Genomic DNA, 18517 nt, shown 5'->3' on the forward strand with positions numbered 1-18517 from the left:
GTTCACATCTGGGAGAGAGATGGAGAGAGGAGGAGATCAGTAAACAGGGAGCATCTGGGAATGAAAGGGAGACAGGGAGAGGAGAGGAAAGTTATTAACGATAATCTTTGTATTTCACACTCACTTACAATGAAACAGGATTATCAGACACAGTAACGATACATCTTTCACTTCAACTTGTTCTCTTAATAGACACAGGAGTGACAGCAGGAGCTTAGAGTCTTGTGAAGGTCCAAATCCACTCTTTACAAATCATTGGGAGGAACATGAAGAGCATTAGGAAGTGATACAATGATGGAGGCGCCCATTCCCCCAATTCAACAAATGAGAATTGAATTGGCTGCCAATCTGCTTATTTTTTAAGCAATTAGGCACTAATAGTGGCAGAAATCCTGCAAAGCTTTTTAGGTCCCAACTGTTGCACAGCTGTGTTTTTTACAGTGAATGATTAATATGATGGTTGTAGGGTTACTAATTCAGCAAATTACTGAGGAGATTAAATGAAAAGTAAAAACTTCAGCAGAATTACAATCTCGACAGATTGCTGACAGAATGTTGATGGTGTACGGAATGCAAAAATTAGAACTTTGGCTATCACCTCATGCTTTTGACTAGTTTGGGCCCAGATTCTAGTTCAGACTAGTTACCCTTTCTCAGACTCTCTCTCTCTCTCTCTCTCTCTCTCTCTCTCTCTCTCTCTCTCTCTCTCTATCTCTATCTCAGTTTACCTTCCGCTCTCTTGCACTCTCTCTCTGTCTCTCTCTCTCTCTCACCTCATGTGTCTCGGGTTATGTCTCCCACTCTCTTCCTTTCTCAGACTCTCTCTCCCTCCCTATCTCAGTCTGTCTTCACTCACTTTCTCTCTCTGACTCTCCCTCTCTCCTCGTGTATCTAAGGTTATGTCTCCCATTCTCTCCTTCTCTCTGACTCTCCCTCTCTCATACTCTTGTTATCCCTTTAGTTATTTCCCTGTCTCTGTCTCTCTCTAGATCTATCTCCCTATCCATCGCAGGCTCTTTATCTCAGTCTCTCTTTCTCTCCATCTCTCTCTCAGTGTCTCTCTCTCTCTCATTATGTGTCTCTTGCTGTCTCACTGTCTTTGCCTCTATCTCTGTCTCCCTCTCTGTCTCAGTCACTTTAACTCTGTCTGTCGTTTTTCCTCTCTCTCACTGGACCTCGCTCTCTCTTTCACACACATACACTCTCTTTCTCTCTCTAAAGTAGTGGGTGTCCTTGTCCTGTTGATGTATATTAAGCTGGATCGACATGATCTCCTGCTCTCTTAGTTTTCTCACTAAATCCTTCTCAAAGCCATTGTCTGGTCCATGGTCCTGGATCCCCCTCTGCTGTCCCTGTGGAGAAGGTAAATACAGGGTCAGTGCATAAATACCCAGATTATTGTCATTGATTCCTGATAGTTACATTCTGAGATCTCGTTACATCCTTATTAATCGTTCATTGCACCCTCGGCAGTACCTGTAAATCTAGTGTGTCACTACAATCATAACTCAACTCTTTTTATTGTAACAAACACTTTCACTCTGCATAAGGAAACAACAGGTAGAGGCACCAAACGGTTTTACCATCCACAGGTGTTTCCTGCTGCCTTTAGGGTTTTTGTTGAACTGCTCCATCTCTCTGAGTCACTGTGATCTCTCCAGGCACAGAAATACACGGCCGAGTGATTCTCCCGCAGGCTGGAGGACTGCAGGTTGAACTCGGAGTCAGTCGGTCTCTCGGCGGTGAAACCCTCCACCGTCTCCTCTGAGTTCACCCTTTGTGCAGTTAGGGAGTAAAACATCAGCTGTGGCTCCTTCCCCGGGTATTGTCTGTACCAGTACATGTAAGGGTTACTGGTGCCATCCACGGTGCATTTCAGCTTCACCTGCTCCTCAGAAAATTTGGAGACAGAGGCGGGAGTCTGGTGGATAGTCTGTGAGTTCACATCTGGGAAAGAGACAGGGAGAGGAGGAGATCAATAAACAGGGAAATTCAGTCCAGTGGGTAGAGAGAAAGAGAGAGTAGGAGAGAACGAAATAAATAAAACCATATCCTAAAGAAATGTTAAGTAGAATTATTGTTTCAATAAAATGCCTTACGGTGAAACAGGTTGATCAGAGTCAGTAACGGATACATCATTTACTTTAAGCTGCCCTCTGAATCAGCAAAGGGGAGAGAGCAGGAGCGATGAGTGTTGTCAATAACCAACCCACTCTTTACAAATCATTGGGAGGAACAGGCAGAGCATTAGGAAGTGATGCAGAGATAGTGACGCCCAGGTAAACAAGTCAGAGTGGAGTAGGTTGACAATGTCTCTCTCTCTCTCTCTATTTGCATATATCCAGCTTTATGTCTACAACTCTTTCACTCTCTTTCTCTCTCTGTATCTGTGTGTGTTTGTGTGTGTGTGCATCTTTCTGTCTCTGTCTCCCTCTGTCCCGTTCATTTCCACTGAGCTTTTCCTCACGACGTCTCCCTGATTCACCCTCTCTGTCTCTATGTTTCATCACCGGATTGATTGAGAACCAGAGGTCATTTATTGAAGGTAATTGGCAGAAGATCCAAAGGTGAACTGAGGAAACGTTTTGACACAGTGAATGGTTAGGATCTGGAATGCACTACCTGAGAGTGCGGGGGAGGCAGATTCAATCGTGGCTTTCAAAAGGAATTTTGAATAATTATGTGTAAGGAAAATGTGCAGTGTTATGTAGAAAGGGCAGGGGGAGTGGGACCAGCTGCAGAGACCAAATACAGCAACAGGCTAACAGCATTGTGGAACATCCTGCATTCAGGCTGCAAGTGTGACCCTGAGATTCCGGTTAGCGGATACTTTTAATTCTCATTCCCACTCCCCCCCTGACCTCTCTGTCCTCGACCTCCTTCTCTGCTCCAGTGAAGCTCAACAGAAACTCGAAGAAAAGCAGCTCATCTTTCAATTGGATTCTTTACAGCTTTCTGGGCTCAACAGTGAGTTAAACAATTTCTGATCGTAACCACTGCTCCGGTTTATATGGGCAGAGGTTTGTTGGTAATGATTGTGTTTCTGCCATTTCCATCTCCACTAGACCCATCTCTTGTTCTTTACTTGACCCATTAACATCCCCTTTGTCTTGCACCAGCCTTAGTTTTGTTATTAAATCTCTCCTGCATTCCTCCGATTCTCCCTCTCCCTGGCTTTGTGCTGCTTAAAAGTTGATAGACCTCTAAATCCTTCCAGTTCTGCTGAATGATCTAGGACCTGATATGTTAATTTTCCCCCTCCACAGAGGCTGTCTGACCTGATTAGTATTTCCATCCTTATTTATTTATAACCCAGAAACGCAATGAGCACCAATATAGTGACAGAGCCCCAAGAACCTAAACCATCCAGCATCTGCGGTATCTTGTGTTCAGTTCACCAGACTGTAACCGGGATGTAGTTCTTTAATTATCAGGAGAGGTTCATAGACACGTTTCAAAGTCCCTATTGAAACATCATCAATAATCTGATCCTTATCACGGTCCAACACCGCCCTCTGCTGTCACTGTGGAGAAAGACAACACTGTCAGTGAATAAAGCACAACAGTGTCTGTATATCTATTTACCTATCTGTCTCTGTTCCGATCGACCTACTTGTCTGCCTGCCTGCCTGCCTGCATGCCTATCTATCTATCGATTTATCTATCTATCTATCTATCTATCTATCTATCTATCTATCTATCTATCTATCTATCTATCTATCTATCTATCTATCTATCTATCTATCTACCTACCTAACGACCTACCTACCTACCTATCGACCTAACTACCTATCTACCTATCTACATATCTGTCTACCTACATATCTATCTATCTATCTATCCATCTATCTATCTATCTATCTATCTATCTATCTATCTATCTATCTATCTATCTATCTATCTATCTATCCATCTATCTATCGATCTATCCATCTACCTATCCATCTATCCATCGATCTATCCATCTACCTATCTATCTATCTATCTATCTATCTATCTATCTATCTATCTATCTATCTATCTATCTATCTATCTATCTATCTATCTATCTATCTATCTATCTATCTATCTATCTATCTATCTATGTACCTAATCAGCTCTTCACTCATGAAACCCTTTCATAATCTCTCTATGAACTCTAAAGTTTCATCCTGAAGTCTTCTCGTTTCTGGTGAAACGATCCCCCAGCCTGTTCAGACTTCCTTGATCGTTATGACTTCTCAGTACCGGTATCATTCCTCTAAATTGTATCTCACAATTTTCCACTGTCTCTGAATCTAATTTCTTTCTATTTCAATCCGCTCTGTCTTCTTGTGAAAAACATGTTCCCATTGATAAAAACACCCAACAGGGTGCAGCACCGCCTGGTTTTATCTGAAACAGGTGTTTCCTGTTGCCTTTGGGGTTTTTATTGAACTGCTCCATCTCTCTGAGTCACTGTTAGGACTCCAGGCACAGAAATACACCGCAGAGTGATTCTCCTGCAGGCTGGAGGACTCCAGGTTGAACTGGTAGTCAGTCGGTCTCTCGGCTGTGAAACCGTCCACCATCCCCTCTGGATCCACATAGTTAGCAGTATTGGAATAAAACATCAACAGTGGCTCCTTCCCCGGGTATTGTCTGTACCAGTACATTCTAGCAGTACTGGTGCCCTCCACAGTGCACCTCAGTTCCACTGCCTCTCCACGCAATCTGGAGACAGCGGCTGGAATCTGGTGGATCGTCTGTGAGTTCACATCTGGGAGAGAGATGGAGAGAGGAGGAGATCAGTAAACAGGAAACTTCTGGGAATGAAAGGGAGACAGGGAGAGGAGAGGAAGGTTATTAACGATAAGCTTTGCATTTCACACTCACTTACAATGAAACAAGATTATCAGACACAGTAACTGATACATCTTTCACTATAACCTGTTCTCTTAATAGACACAGGAGTGAGAGCAGGAGCTTAGAGTCTTGTGAGGGTCCAAATCCACTCTTTACAAATCATTCGGAGGAACATGAAGAGCATTAGGAAGTGATACAATGTTGGTGACGCCCATTCCCCCAGGTCAACAAATCAGAATTGAATTGGTTGCCAATCTCCTTCTCTCTCTCTGTCTCTCTCTCTCTCTCTATCTCAGTTTACCTTCCGCTCTCTTGCGCTCTCTCTCTGTCTCTCCTCATGTGTCTCGGGTTATGTCTCCTACTCTCTTCCTTTCTCAGACTCTCTCTCCCTCTCTATCTCAGTCTATCTTCACTCACTTTCTCTCTCTGACTCTCCCTCTCCACTCATGTATCTCGGGTCATGTCTCCCACTCTCTCATTCTCTCTGACTCTCCTTCTCTCTTACTCTTACTATCTCTTTAGTTCTTTCTCTGTCTCTCTCGAGATCTATTTCCCTATCTGCCGCAGGCTCTTTATCTCAGTCTCTCTTTCTCTCTGTCTCTCTCTCTCTGTCCCTCTCTCCCTCTGTCTCTCATTATGTGTCTCTTGCTGTCTCGCTGTCTTTGCCTCCAGCTCTGTCTCCCTCTTTGTCTCAGTCTCTTCAACACTGTCTGCCGTTTTTCCTCTCTCTCACTAGATCTCTCTCTCACACACGCACTCTTTCTCTCTCTAATGAAGTGGGTGTCCTTGTCCTGTTGATGTATGTCAAGCTGGATCTACATGGATCTCCTGCTCTTTCAATTTTCTCACTAAATTCTTCTCAAAGCTATTGTCCGTTCCATGGTCCTGGATCCCCCTCTGCTGTCCCTGTGGAGAAGGTAAAAACAGGGTCATAAAAACCCAGATTATTGTCATTGATTCCTGATAGTTACATTCTGAGATCTCGTGACATCCTTATTAATCGTTCATTGCACCCTCGGCAGTACCTGTAAATCTAGTGTGTCACTACAATCATAACTCAACTCTTTTTATTGCAATAAACACTGTCACTCTGCATGAGGGAACAGTAGGTCGAGGCACTGAGCAATTTTATCTGAAACAGGTGTTTCCTGCTGCCTTTGGGGTTGTTGTTGAACTGCTCCATCTCTCTGAGTCACTGTCATCTCTCCAGGCACAGAAATACACGGCTGAGTGATTCTCCCGCAGGCTGGAGGTCTCCAGTTTGAAGTCGTATTTATTTAGTCTTTGGGAGTAGATAGAGAAAAACTATTTCCGCTGGTTTGGGAATCTAGGACTAAGAGGCAAAGACTAAAAATTAGAGCCAGACCTTTCAGGAGTGAAATTAGGAAACACTTTTACACACAATGGGTGGAGAGGTTTGAACTCTCTTCTGCTAACGGAAATTGATGCTGAATCAATTGTTAATTTGAAATCGGAGATGGATAGGTTTTTGTGATCCAAAATAAATATTAAGGGATATGGGGCAAAGGCGGGAATATGGAGTTAGATCATAGATCAGCCATGGTCTCATTGAATGGTGGTACAGAATTGAGGGCCTGAATGGCCCCTTCCTGTTCCTGCCTTTGTCTTAGCAGTTTCTGCTGGCATTGAATTCTGTATTTTGGGTAAAGAATTCTCCTCAACTCCTTATCGGATTTCAGTTTTTCTCAGCGTTTATTCTCTGTTTTATTCCTATCCTCTTCGTCCCCTAGTCTTTGTACAATCAGCTAATGGGAACAGTTTTTCTTTGTCTACTTTATCTAAACCTCTCTTCATTTTGTACACTTCTGTCAAATCTCCCCTCAATTTCCTTTGCTCCAAGGAGAACAACCCCAGCTTCACCAAACTAACCATGCAGTTAAACTCTCTCATCCCTGGAACCATTCCAGTAAATCTCCTCTGTACCCTCTCAAGGACCCTACATCCTTCCTAAAGTGTGGTGACCAGAACCGAGCTCAGTACTCAAGTTGGGGCCTAACCAGAACCTCATATATGTTGAGCATAACCACCCTGCTTTTGTACTTTATACCTCTGTTCATGAATCCCAAGATCCCATAAGCTTCGTGAACCTCTCTCTCCATATGTCCTGCCACCTTCAAAGATCTATGCACATTAACCCCCAGGTCCCTCTGCCCTTGAACACTCTTCAGGCCTGTGTCATTAAGTCTGTATTTCCTCTCTGTCTCCCTTCTTCCAAAATGCATCACCTGATAGCAATGTAGTTCACTGTTAACTGCCTCTGAAATGGGAGAGCAAGTCATTCAGTTAAGGGCAATTCGGCATAGGTAATGAATGCTGACCTTGTCAGTGATGTGCACATCCCTGAATGTGTTTCTTTATATGAAATTCCTCCTTCTCCATTTTTCTTTCACTGTTTACTGACTTTGCTTCCCCTCTTTACTTCCTTCAGATCATCTGTTTTAGTATATCACAAGTGTTTGCTCAAACCAGTCACTATGAACGTGCAGACTTGGGGAAATCCAGTTGTCTATTTTGTGTGGAATGGTTATGATTCTAATCTGTTTCAGTGTTAGTGGAATTGACTATTTGGTAGATTGGTCAAGTCACTGCTGCTTTGCTCGCTCAGTCTTTACAGAAGCGAGTGGGACTCAGGCTGCGGTGGAGCTCCATCCCCATCTCGTGGCTGCAATGTGTAACTACAGGCACCTGAGATTTGCACAGTGCAATTGATAAAATAGGCATTATGAAGACATGCTTTGAAATTGCTCCGTCTTCCCATTTTTTATCCATTGCTTCAGTTGGTGACGCTGGTGACATCGAATTAGATAGAATTTGCAGCACAGATTCAGGCTATTCGGCCCGATGGGTCCATGTTCCAGACTAGGCTGGGGCAGATGGCAGTGTAGTTGGCATATCACTGTGTCAGTAAACCAGAGGCTGGGGAGAATCTCCAGGTGAAATGCGTTCGAAACCCACCAGGTCAGATGGTGGAATTTAAATTCAATTAATGAATGAATACAATTATTTCATTGGAAAATCTGCAATTGAATGCTGGTCTCAGTTAAGGCGCCCTGACACCCAGCTGGCTCACTCATGTCTTTTAGGGAAGGGAATCCGCCGCACTTACCTGGTCTGGCTTGCATGTGACTCCAGACCCACAGAACACAAGAAATAGGAGCAGGTGCAGACCATATATCCCATCGAGCTTGCTACATCATTCAATACAATCATGGCGGATCTTGGGTTTCAATTTCACTTTCCTGCCTGCTCCCCATATCCCTTCATTTCCTGAGGGATCAAAAATCCCAGCCTTAAATGTATTCAGTGAAGGAGCATCCACAACACTCTGGGGTAGAGAAATCCAAAGTTTCACAACCCTTTGAGTGAAGTCATTTCTCCTCATCTCAGTCCGGAATGACTGATCCCTTATCCTGAGATTTCTCACTGCCTCTTTTCTTGAAAAGCCGTGGAACATTTGTTAGCTTTCAATCCGATGGGACCATTCCTGAATCTAAGGAATTCTGGAAAATCATAACCAGCGCCCCCACTCTCTCTGCAGCTATCTCTTTTAGAACTCTGGTATATAATCCATCTGTTCCAGGGGACCTGTCAGATTTTAATCCCTCAGGTTTCTCCAACGGTTTTTCTCAATTGATATGAATATCCTTAATTTCCTCACTCTTTTTAAGCCCCAGATAACTGCCTATTTCTGGGATGGAACTTGTGTCTTCAACTGTGAAGACAGGCACAAAATATTAGTTCAATTCCCCTGCTATTTCCCCATTCCCCATGATGATTTCACCTGCCTTTACCTCTAAGGAACCAACGTCAGCTTCAGCTACTCTCTTGCTTTTAATCTAAAAGCTCCGACCATCTGTTTTTATATTGCTGGTTAGCTTATTCTCACATTTCATTCCCACATCCGATGAAAGAACATAAACAATGTCTTCAACCAGCCCTATCAGTATGACGTGCTATTTCCTGCTCCCTAATGTTTTTATCCAGCATCCATTTACATATATCTGGTTATACACATCATTTTTTCTGTGTGCTAGCGAATTCCACATTCTTACCACTCTGTGTAAATTCATTTCTTGGAGTTATTAGTGAGTATGATGTATTCATGACCTTCCCTACAAGTGCAGGCATCTTCTCTACCTCTACCCTATTATATTGCTTCATAATCTTGAGCACCTCTATCAGGTCACCCCTCAGCCTTCTCTTGCCTGGGGAAAAGAATCCCAGACTTTTCAATCTTTCCTGATAGTTATAACCTTTTGTGCTCTGGTATCATTCTTGTAAATCGTTTTTGCACTTCTGCTCGTACCTGTCTGTGTAATATGGAGACCAGCACTCTGCACAGCACTAAAATAAAAGCAAAATACTGCGGATGCAGGAAATCTGAAATAAAAACAAGAAATGCTGGCACCACTCAGCAGGTAGGGCACTCTACACAGCACTGCGGATTTGGTCCAACTAAGATTGATGGAGACCAGAACTGTACACAGGGCTCCAGAAGCGCTCTAAGTAAGGTATTTGGAAGTCAGAACTGTCCCCAGCACTTCAGGTGTCGTCTACACAAGGCATATAGAGCTGAGAATTGTGCAAAGTGCACCAGGTGTGGTCGAACCGAGGTACGTGTTGAAGAGCCGTTCTATGAACCATTATTCAGGTGTGGGCACAGACAGTGTGTGATGCCTGTCTGGAGGCTGTGGAGAGTTAGAACATGGGAGTTCTGCGACTTGAACGGGCACTGAACAGATGCAGTTTCGCATCCGATCACCCAGGGCTGCTCTTCACCGAATGCTGGGTTAAATGCCCCCGTTAGAAGGGAGACGTGTGAGGGTTTTTGTCAAGGCGGCCAATGACTCTGAACCGCTGTGTCCCATCACCAGCTGCACAGAAATACACCGCCTCGTCCGTGGCGTTCACACTCTCGATCGTCAGAGTGGATTTCTTATTGTCCAGAGTCCTGGTAATAACAAACCCGCTCTTAAAACCCTCTTCATACTGAGGTTCACCTGCTGTATAGGTAAACCCGATTAACAGGAATCCTCTGCCGGGGGACTGACGATACCAGTACATGTAGCTGCGAACTGTTCCTTTCTGCAGACAGTTCATTTCCACTGGTCCTGGTTGTTTAACAGCCAGTGACTGAGGCCATTGATGTATCACATCACCCCGGCAAACACCTAGAAAGAGAAATTAGAGGGAATGAACTAGTATCGATGGAGTTACAATTGAGACGATGGGTGTCGGTGTTGCACCGAATTAACGACGGAAATTCGGTCTGTGTCCTAATTTCCTACAAGCACCTGGATCTTTACAAATGTAAAATAGAATTGTGGAATCCACAAGTTTGCAAGTGGGTGCAAACATTAAAGAGTTAACATCATATTAATAACACTTGTCTTCCCAAACTAGGGGACAGATGAATGAGTTCACTGTCTTCTATTAAACAATCGATTACTGATTTCACAAGTCACCGCCACTCAGTTTTATTGAGATCATTAATCATCCTTTTCAGTTAAACAAATGTAGAAGAGTGATTGGGACAGAATTTTAACCTACTCAGCGCCAGAAGGGAAATAGCAAAGACGATGAAACTGAAAGGCATGTTTGGTGCGGATCTGAGACACTTTCAGTTGGTTCCTCTGGTTTAAGGGTGAGAGGCAGTTGTAGTTCACCTGGTGCAGAACGTCATTGAGATGGTCCCCGCCCCTACTTTTTAAGTTGTTCCCCCATTCTTTTGTTTGTTTCCTTCCTCCCCTTTCCACTTGTTTCTTGTCTCCATTTCCCTCCTTCCACCCCACTTTCTACTCTGCTGCAAATGTCTTCACTCTCTTCCCTTTGTGAGCTTGCTGTCATGCCGAGGCGAGGGGAATTCTGAAGGTAGCGAGGTGTTGGAGAGGGTAGGTGAAAAAAACAAGGTGCGGTGCAACGATAGCTGCTTTGGGTGACTCCAGAGGTAACGGTGCAGAACCGGCGATTATTAACATCCTTTTGGAAATTAAAATCAGTAGTGGAGGAAGAGAAGGGGAATAGTTCGATGGCAGCGGAGGCGGCTCATATAACATCACTGTAAAGTGGCAATCTAAGTGCGTTTAGCCTTTAAAGTGAAAAGATTGCAGAAGCAGAGGAATTGACTCATTGATCAGCGGCGCCAAAGCCTGTGGTGGCGCGAAATATAGTGGAGCCACTGCGCCGACCAGTGGCAGCATGGTGCAACTGCAACAAGCTGCGTTTGTTACTTTCCCAGTGAAACCCATGCTGTGGGCTTCTTCAAGTCACTTCCTGAAATTCATCCTCCTTCTCAGTGTTTCATCCTCTCCTGCAGAGGATTATTACCCGCAGAATTAACGATACAAATTCAGTCTTTGTCCTAATTTCCTGCCAGTATCTGTACAGATGTAAAGCAGAAGAGTGAAATCTACATGAGTAAAAGTGGGTGTCGATGTTATATGGTTAACAGTATATTCTTAACACTTTTGTTGCCAAAAAAGGGGAACAGATTAATGAGTTCACTATCTTATATTCAATAATTGATTGCTGATTTCACAAGTCACCGCCGCACAGTCTTGTTGCAATCATTAATCAGTTGATCAAATGTAAAACAGTGATTGTGACAGAATTTAAACATACTCAGTGACAGAAGGAAAATAGCAAACGTCGATGAAATTGAATGGCATGTTTGCGGTGGATCTAAGACACTTTCTGCTGGTTGCTCTGGGTTTAAGGGAGCGAAGCTGAGGGAGGAAACATTAATGGGATTAGCATCCTTGAAAGTTAATAAATCACCAGGGCAGGATGAAATGAATCCTAGGCTGCAAAAAGAAGCAAGAGAAGAAATAGCAGAGGGTCTGACCATCTTTTTGCAGTCCTCACTGATTACAGGTGTGGTGCCGGAGGATTGGAGAATTGTTAACTTTGTGCCTCCATTTAAAAAGGGAGAGAAGGATAGACTGACTACTTCCAGTCCAGTCAGTCTGATCTCAGTAATGAGCAAATTATTGCAATCTATTCTGGGAGACAGGATAAACTGTCACTTAGAAAGGCACAGATTAATCCAGGATAGTCAGCATAGATTTGTTAAGGGACGATCTTGTTTAATCAACTTGATCGAATTTTTTGAAGAAGTAACAAGGAAGATAGATGAGGGTAGTGCAGTTGACGTGGTCGACCTGGATTTTAGCAAGGCTTTTGAAAAGGCTGCACATGGCAGACTGGTTCAAAAAAAGAAAATCCCATCGGATTCAGGGAAATGCAGCAAGGTGAATGCAAAATTGGCTCAGTGGCAGGAAACAAAGGGTAATTGTTGATGGGTGTTTTAGCGACTCGAGGGCTGTTGCCAGTGGCGTTGCACAGGGCTCAGCACTGGGTTCCCTGCTTTTTGTGGTATTTATTAACGATTTGGATGTAAATGTAGGGGGGCATAATCCAAATGTATGCAGACAACGCAAGGATCTCTGTCTGTTTATCGATATAGCTGTCTATCTATCTCTGTAGCTATCTGTCTATCTTTCTCTCTATCTATCTAGCTGCATGGCTGTGTGTCTGTCTGTCTATCTGTGTCAATTTGTCTCTCTATCTGTATGAATTCGTCTGTCTGTCTTCATATCTACCTATCTGCATGTCTGTCTGTCTCTCTATCTATTTGATTATGTGTCTGTCTGTCTGTCTGTCTTCATATCTACCTATCTGCATGTCTGTCTGTCTCTCTATCTATTTGATTATTTGTCTGTCTGTCTGTCTGTCTTTATATCTACCTATCTGCATGTCTGTCTGTCTCTCTATCTATTTGATTATGTGTCTGCCTGTCTATCTACCTATCTAATGTCTGTCTGTCTGCCTTCCAACCTATCTATCTATCTATCTATCTATCTATCTATCTATCTATCTATCTATCTATCTATCTATCTATCTATCTATCTATCTATCTATCTATCTGTCTATCTATCTATCTATCTATCTAACTACCTATCTATCTATCTGCCTGTCTATGCTGCCTGTGACATGGTGCTGTGAACCAATTGGCTTCCGTGTTTTAAGTACACTGCTCTCTGGAATGACCTAGCAAACCCTTCAGTTATCTACAAGGCAGCACACACCTTCTCCAGGGCAATAAGTGACGATGAATAACTACTGACCTTCTCAGACCCAGGCCCCCAGAATGAATTTTTTAAAAATCAAAGCAAGGGAAGAAGTTTCAGAGGATCTGACCATCAATTTCCAGTTCTTAATTGGCTGTTAACTGTTTTGGGGCGTCGTGAAGTCGTGGAAGACCTGATATAATTTGTTTTTCTTATTCGTTCATGGGACGTGTATTTCTTTTGCAAGACCAGCAATTATTTCACAATACTGATTGCCCTTGAGAAGGTGGTGGTGAGCTGCCCTCTTGAACCACTGCAATCCATGTGGGGTAGGTACACCCACAGTGCGGTTAGGAAGGGAGTTCCAGGATTTTGACCCAGTGACAGTGAAGAAACGGCGATATAGTTCCAAGTCAGGATGGTGTGTGACTTGGAGGGGAACTTGCAGGTGGTGGTGTTCCCATGATTCTACTGCCCTTGTCCTTCTAGGTGGTAGAGTTGGTGGGTTTGGAAGGTGCTGTCTGAGTAGCCTTGGTGCGTTGCTGCAGTGCATCTTGTCGATGATAAACACTGCTGCCACTGTGGTGTAGGAAGTGAGTGTTGAAGGTGGTAGATGGGGTGCTGATCAAGAGGGCTGCTTTGTCCTGTATGATGTTGAGCTTCCTGAGTGTTGTTGGAGCTGCACCCATCCAGGCAAGTGGAGAGTATTCCATCACACTCCTGACTTGTGCCTTGTAGATGATTGATACTCTATACATCACTTCACAATGGTGATGTTAACTATCTGTCGTATTTAGATCATTAATTAACCTTCTAATTAATCAAGTATGAGACAGTGACTGTGACTCAGTTTTAACATACTCAGTGCCAGAAATTAAACGGTATAGACGAGGACTTTGAAATTTTGCTGGGAATCTGAGACACAGCTCTCTCTCTTTCCTTCTCTCTCTTCCTCGTAACTTCTGCTATTCCCTGTCATTCAGCCCTTGATGAAGGTTGAGGAATCCGGGAATCACCAGCTTGGAAAACGGCCGGTGTGGCAGGGAGAGACATTAACCATTGTCACTGCTCCTGTATGTCAGTCAGTTGTGTTGTTCACCCTGTTGGTTTTTGTACTGGCACTAAGGCAGTCTGCAGCGCTGTGCTCACTGGCTGCACAGTAATACACCGCCGCATCCGCAGCCTTAACCTTGAGGACCCTCAGGCTGCATCGTCTCTCCTCGGGCCTTAAAATCTTCACCTCCTCTTCAAATTTTCCTTCGTAAATGGGTGCCCTTCCAGTGTAAGAATGACCCATTAGGGTGAGCCCCTGCCCGGCATACTGCCGATACCACAGCATAATGCTCTTTCTACTGTCATTCTGGTAACAATTTAATTCTGCTGGTTCACCTCTCTTCATCACGACCAGAGTTGGCCACTGGTGTATCACCTCTGCTAGAGTTTTGCCTTGAGAAATAAGGAGAATAGTTAAAAAAGGTTTAGAACATATTGTGACATATGATAACCAACTATAACTATCCAAAAAGATAGGTAGATAATACTAGATAACTATATAGGCAGACAATATATAGTTAAATGATATATTGGTAGATATATAGATAATAAACAGATAGATATAGAGATTGAAAAATAATGTAGCAAGTGATATGAGACAGACAAATTAACCCAGAATTAGGGCAAACTTATCGGTTAAAGATAGCTGTAGTAGCGTCACGAAAATATAAGTAACTTTTATTCAGTCAAAAATTTCATTAAGCCAATATTATTTACAGTGGAAGTAAAGTATGTAGTTTAAGAAATGACAGAAAATCGACTGCAATGATGTTTTATCAATCTAGTTTGATAGAAGTTAGGAGTGAATGAAAACACAGCATGTATTTTAGCAGAGGTATCTTTATGAACGATGAATACCTACATGGAAGAAGAGAACAGACGATTAGGAAGAGTTTGACTAACTGCATCCTGCAGACTGGGGGCTGAAACTGTTCATGAACCAATATCAGGCGGCTGAAGATAAAGCAGAGAGCGGAAATGACAGCACTGGAAACAGGGTTTCCTTCTGACCCCTCACTTCTGGGTATGACAGAATAATAACACCCCCTGGTCGGAAGGAGCTTGAACAAGGAACTGCTTCCCGTCTGTATCTGGCTCTCGTTGGTTGTGTCTGATTGGTGTTGTATAGCGTGGCTCTTTCGAACAGCCGGGCCAGGCTCGATGGGCTGTATGGCCTCGGCTCTGCTGTAGGATTCTATAAATATATAAGACACATCAAGTGGCTTGTTTATATTAGGCAGATAAAGATTTATTTCCCCTTTGCTAAACGACAATTCAAGGGCTATGTTTTACATTGGGGTGAAATGTTAGATACTTTGAAAAGCGACAGTGTCATGAAGAAGTGGGTTAACTGTTTTAAACAGATGCTCAAACCGCCGTCAGGAGGCAGGTGTTCCAGTGAGAGACCTATCTGGGGAGGTGTCTCGCTTTTGCATTGTAGGAATCATTGGGGACATGTACAACAGGGAGCTATGTGTAACTCTTGTCACATACCACCGACAGCTCATTCAACAGGACCATGAACCCATGTACCCCACCTCGGAATCTGTTCTTTACAGGTAGAGGCTGCCTGAACGAGAAGGATCTGAGCACATTGCTGCAGCATTTTTAATAATTCATAATGTATTGATGTACTCTGAGTCGAAGGAGAGCAAGAAGATGAAACTGTGAGAGACAGAGAGATAAATCGATGACAAATATATATATATGATCGAGATAAATAGATAAATAAATGGTGCAAATAACCAAACATGGACAGCCAGATAGACAAATAGATCGATACAGATGGATAGATAGATAGATACAGATGGATAGATAGATACAGATAGATAGATAGAGACAGAGAGACAGACAGACAGACAGGCAAACACAAAGATAGATAGACACAGATAGATTTATAGATAGATTGATAGACACATAGATAGATAGAAAGATAGATAGACATCGATAGATACTGATCGATAGACAGATAGACAGATAGATAGATGCAGAGACGCACAAAGAGACACAGAAACTCGCAGATAGTCCGAGAGACAGAAAGACACTGAGATAGACAGACAGGTTTATGTCCCACAAGTGCTTTCCTCCTCCTTTAGAGTTTTTGCTGAACTCCGGCGCCTTTCTGAGTCACTGTGCCGACTCCAGGCACAGTAATACACGGCTGATTGATTCGCCCACAGGCTGGAGGACTCCAGGTGAAAATGGGTGTTGTCGGGTCTCCTGACGGTGAAACCGTCCACCTCACCGGAGGGAATGACCGTTCCGGCAGAGGTGGAATAGAAAAGGTTCTCGGGCTTATGGTCCAGATACCACCAGTACCGGTAGAATGCGGAGCCAGCTACTGCTTCTGTGTAAATACACTGGATATTGACTGGACAGCCTGGGGAATGGGATATGGAAGCGGGAGACTGTTGGTTCAGCACGGCCCCTACATCTGTAAAACAGAGAGAGAGAGAGAGAGAGAAAGATAGAGATACACCCAGGGACAAGATTTAAATTGGACATCGGCCACGATGAGGGGACAGGCACGATGGGCCGAACGATCTCCTGTGTGCCCGAAATGTCCCGTGTTTCATTGTAAAAAGGGAGAGGTGGGAGAGGGAGAGATGCACAGAGAGAGAGAGACTCAGAGAAAGACATAGAATGATATAGAGTGAGAGAAAAGGAGAGAAGCAGAGACAGAGAGAGAGAGTAAGAGAGAGAGGGAAGCACACAGTCAGAGGGAGAAAAACAACAACAATCTATAACAAAAACAATAAATGCTGGATTCACTCAGCAGGTCTGGCAGCATCTGTAGTAAGAGAAGCAGAGTTAACGTTTCGGGTCAGTGACCCTTCTTCGGAACAATCTATACATGGACAACAGACGTGAAGGAGCTCAGAGGACAGGGAGAGAGAGAAAGAGAGACAGAGAGAAAGGGAGAGTGGGAGGGACAGACATAGAGGTACATATATCGTTAGACAGAGAGAAAGAGATATGTAAATAAATATTGATGGATAGAGATTCTATATAGATAGATAGTGAAATAGGCAGATATACAGATAATTAGATAACATAGATAGACAGATAGATAGAGTGATGGATGGAGAGACAGATAAATAGACGGAGAGATAGATAGATATAAAGTTAGATATGCAGATTCATAGATAGATAGATTCAGAGAAAGGGAGATACTGAGAGATAGATGGTGCAATAGACATTCTGATAAATCCAGAGGTGTAATGAACAACAATACTGTCATGTATGGGGTAAATATCACTCTAACACGTGCTTTTATAGTTTAGCTGCCAGTCTTAAAAATAAAGTACTGTTGTTCTGAAGGATTCACTATCAAACCATTTGTACAAAATGAATACATTTTATTTACCTTCCAAACACTAATCTGCACACAGGAAACAGATTCCCCCGCCCCTTTGTGTGAAGGAGTACTTCCTGACATCACTCCTGAATAGCCTGGATCGAATTTTGGGTTTAGACCACCTTGTTCTACCCCCGTGCCTCGCCCCCAACAAGAGGAAGCAGTTTATCTCCATCTCGCCGATCAACCCATTCAATCATTTTAAACACCTCAGTCAAATCACCATTTAATCTTCTCTACCCGAGGGAATAAAGAACAAGCAATGTAAACATGTTGGGTGCTGCATTTCCTTCACACTTGATTAACTGATCAAAGATATTTTCAGAAACTCCGAACACAGGAAATCGATCAGAGAATCAGAGACTGGTTACAGTACAGAAGGAGGCCATTCGGCCCATCGAGTCCATGCCAGCTCTCTGCAAGATCAACCCAGCTAGTGCAACTCCTCCTATCTCTCCTGTCAATTCAATTTGTCGCCATAACCACCTGCAAATTCCTCTGCGCTGTTTCCTTCGCATGCTCTTGTGGAAGGACTTTGTCAGCACAACACAGCAACAGAATCGCATTGTACAGAGAGACACAGAGACAGGGAAGGCACCGTTAGTATGTGTGGTTATCAGAGTGCAGCTGTAAATGTTTCAACATGTTCACGGATGCAGCAAGAAAAAAAAACAGCCTGTTCTGTGGGTTTGCCCTGCACACATTTGTATTTTTCCACTCCTGGGCCTGAGGCAAAACAGTAGGTTAAAGGGTAAGGTAGCAAAGTGTTATGTTCCTGGGCTATTAATGTAAAGGCCTGGGCTAATAACCTGGAGATGTGAATTCAAATCCCAGCATGCTGGATTATTTCAATTCCCTTCATTAGATAAAGCTGGAATTGATGAAAAGCTGCTCTCAGTCATAACCTACAGTATTGGACAAAAAACTCATCGTCACTTAGATAAAGAAACCTGCCATCCTTATCCGGTCTGGCCTAAGAGGTGACTCCAGTCCCACAACAATATGGTTGATTCTTAAAAGGCCCTCTGCATTGGCCGGGCAAGACAGTCGGTCGTACAAAAGCTGTGACGGGAACAGACAGCAATGGGGGTTGGCTCATCGCCATCTTCTCAAGGACGGTGAGGTGGTGGGCACTGAATTCTGCATAACAGTGTCACAACCACATCCTGTGAATGAAAGCAGATAGAGAGAT

Source organism: Heterodontus francisci, unplaced genomic scaffold (assembly GCF_036365525.1).
Source record: "Heterodontus francisci isolate sHetFra1 unplaced genomic scaffold, sHetFra1.hap1 HAP1_SCAFFOLD_349, whole genome shotgun sequence".
NCBI lineage: Eukaryota > Metazoa > Chordata > Chondrichthyes > Heterodontiformes > Heterodontidae > Heterodontus > Heterodontus francisci.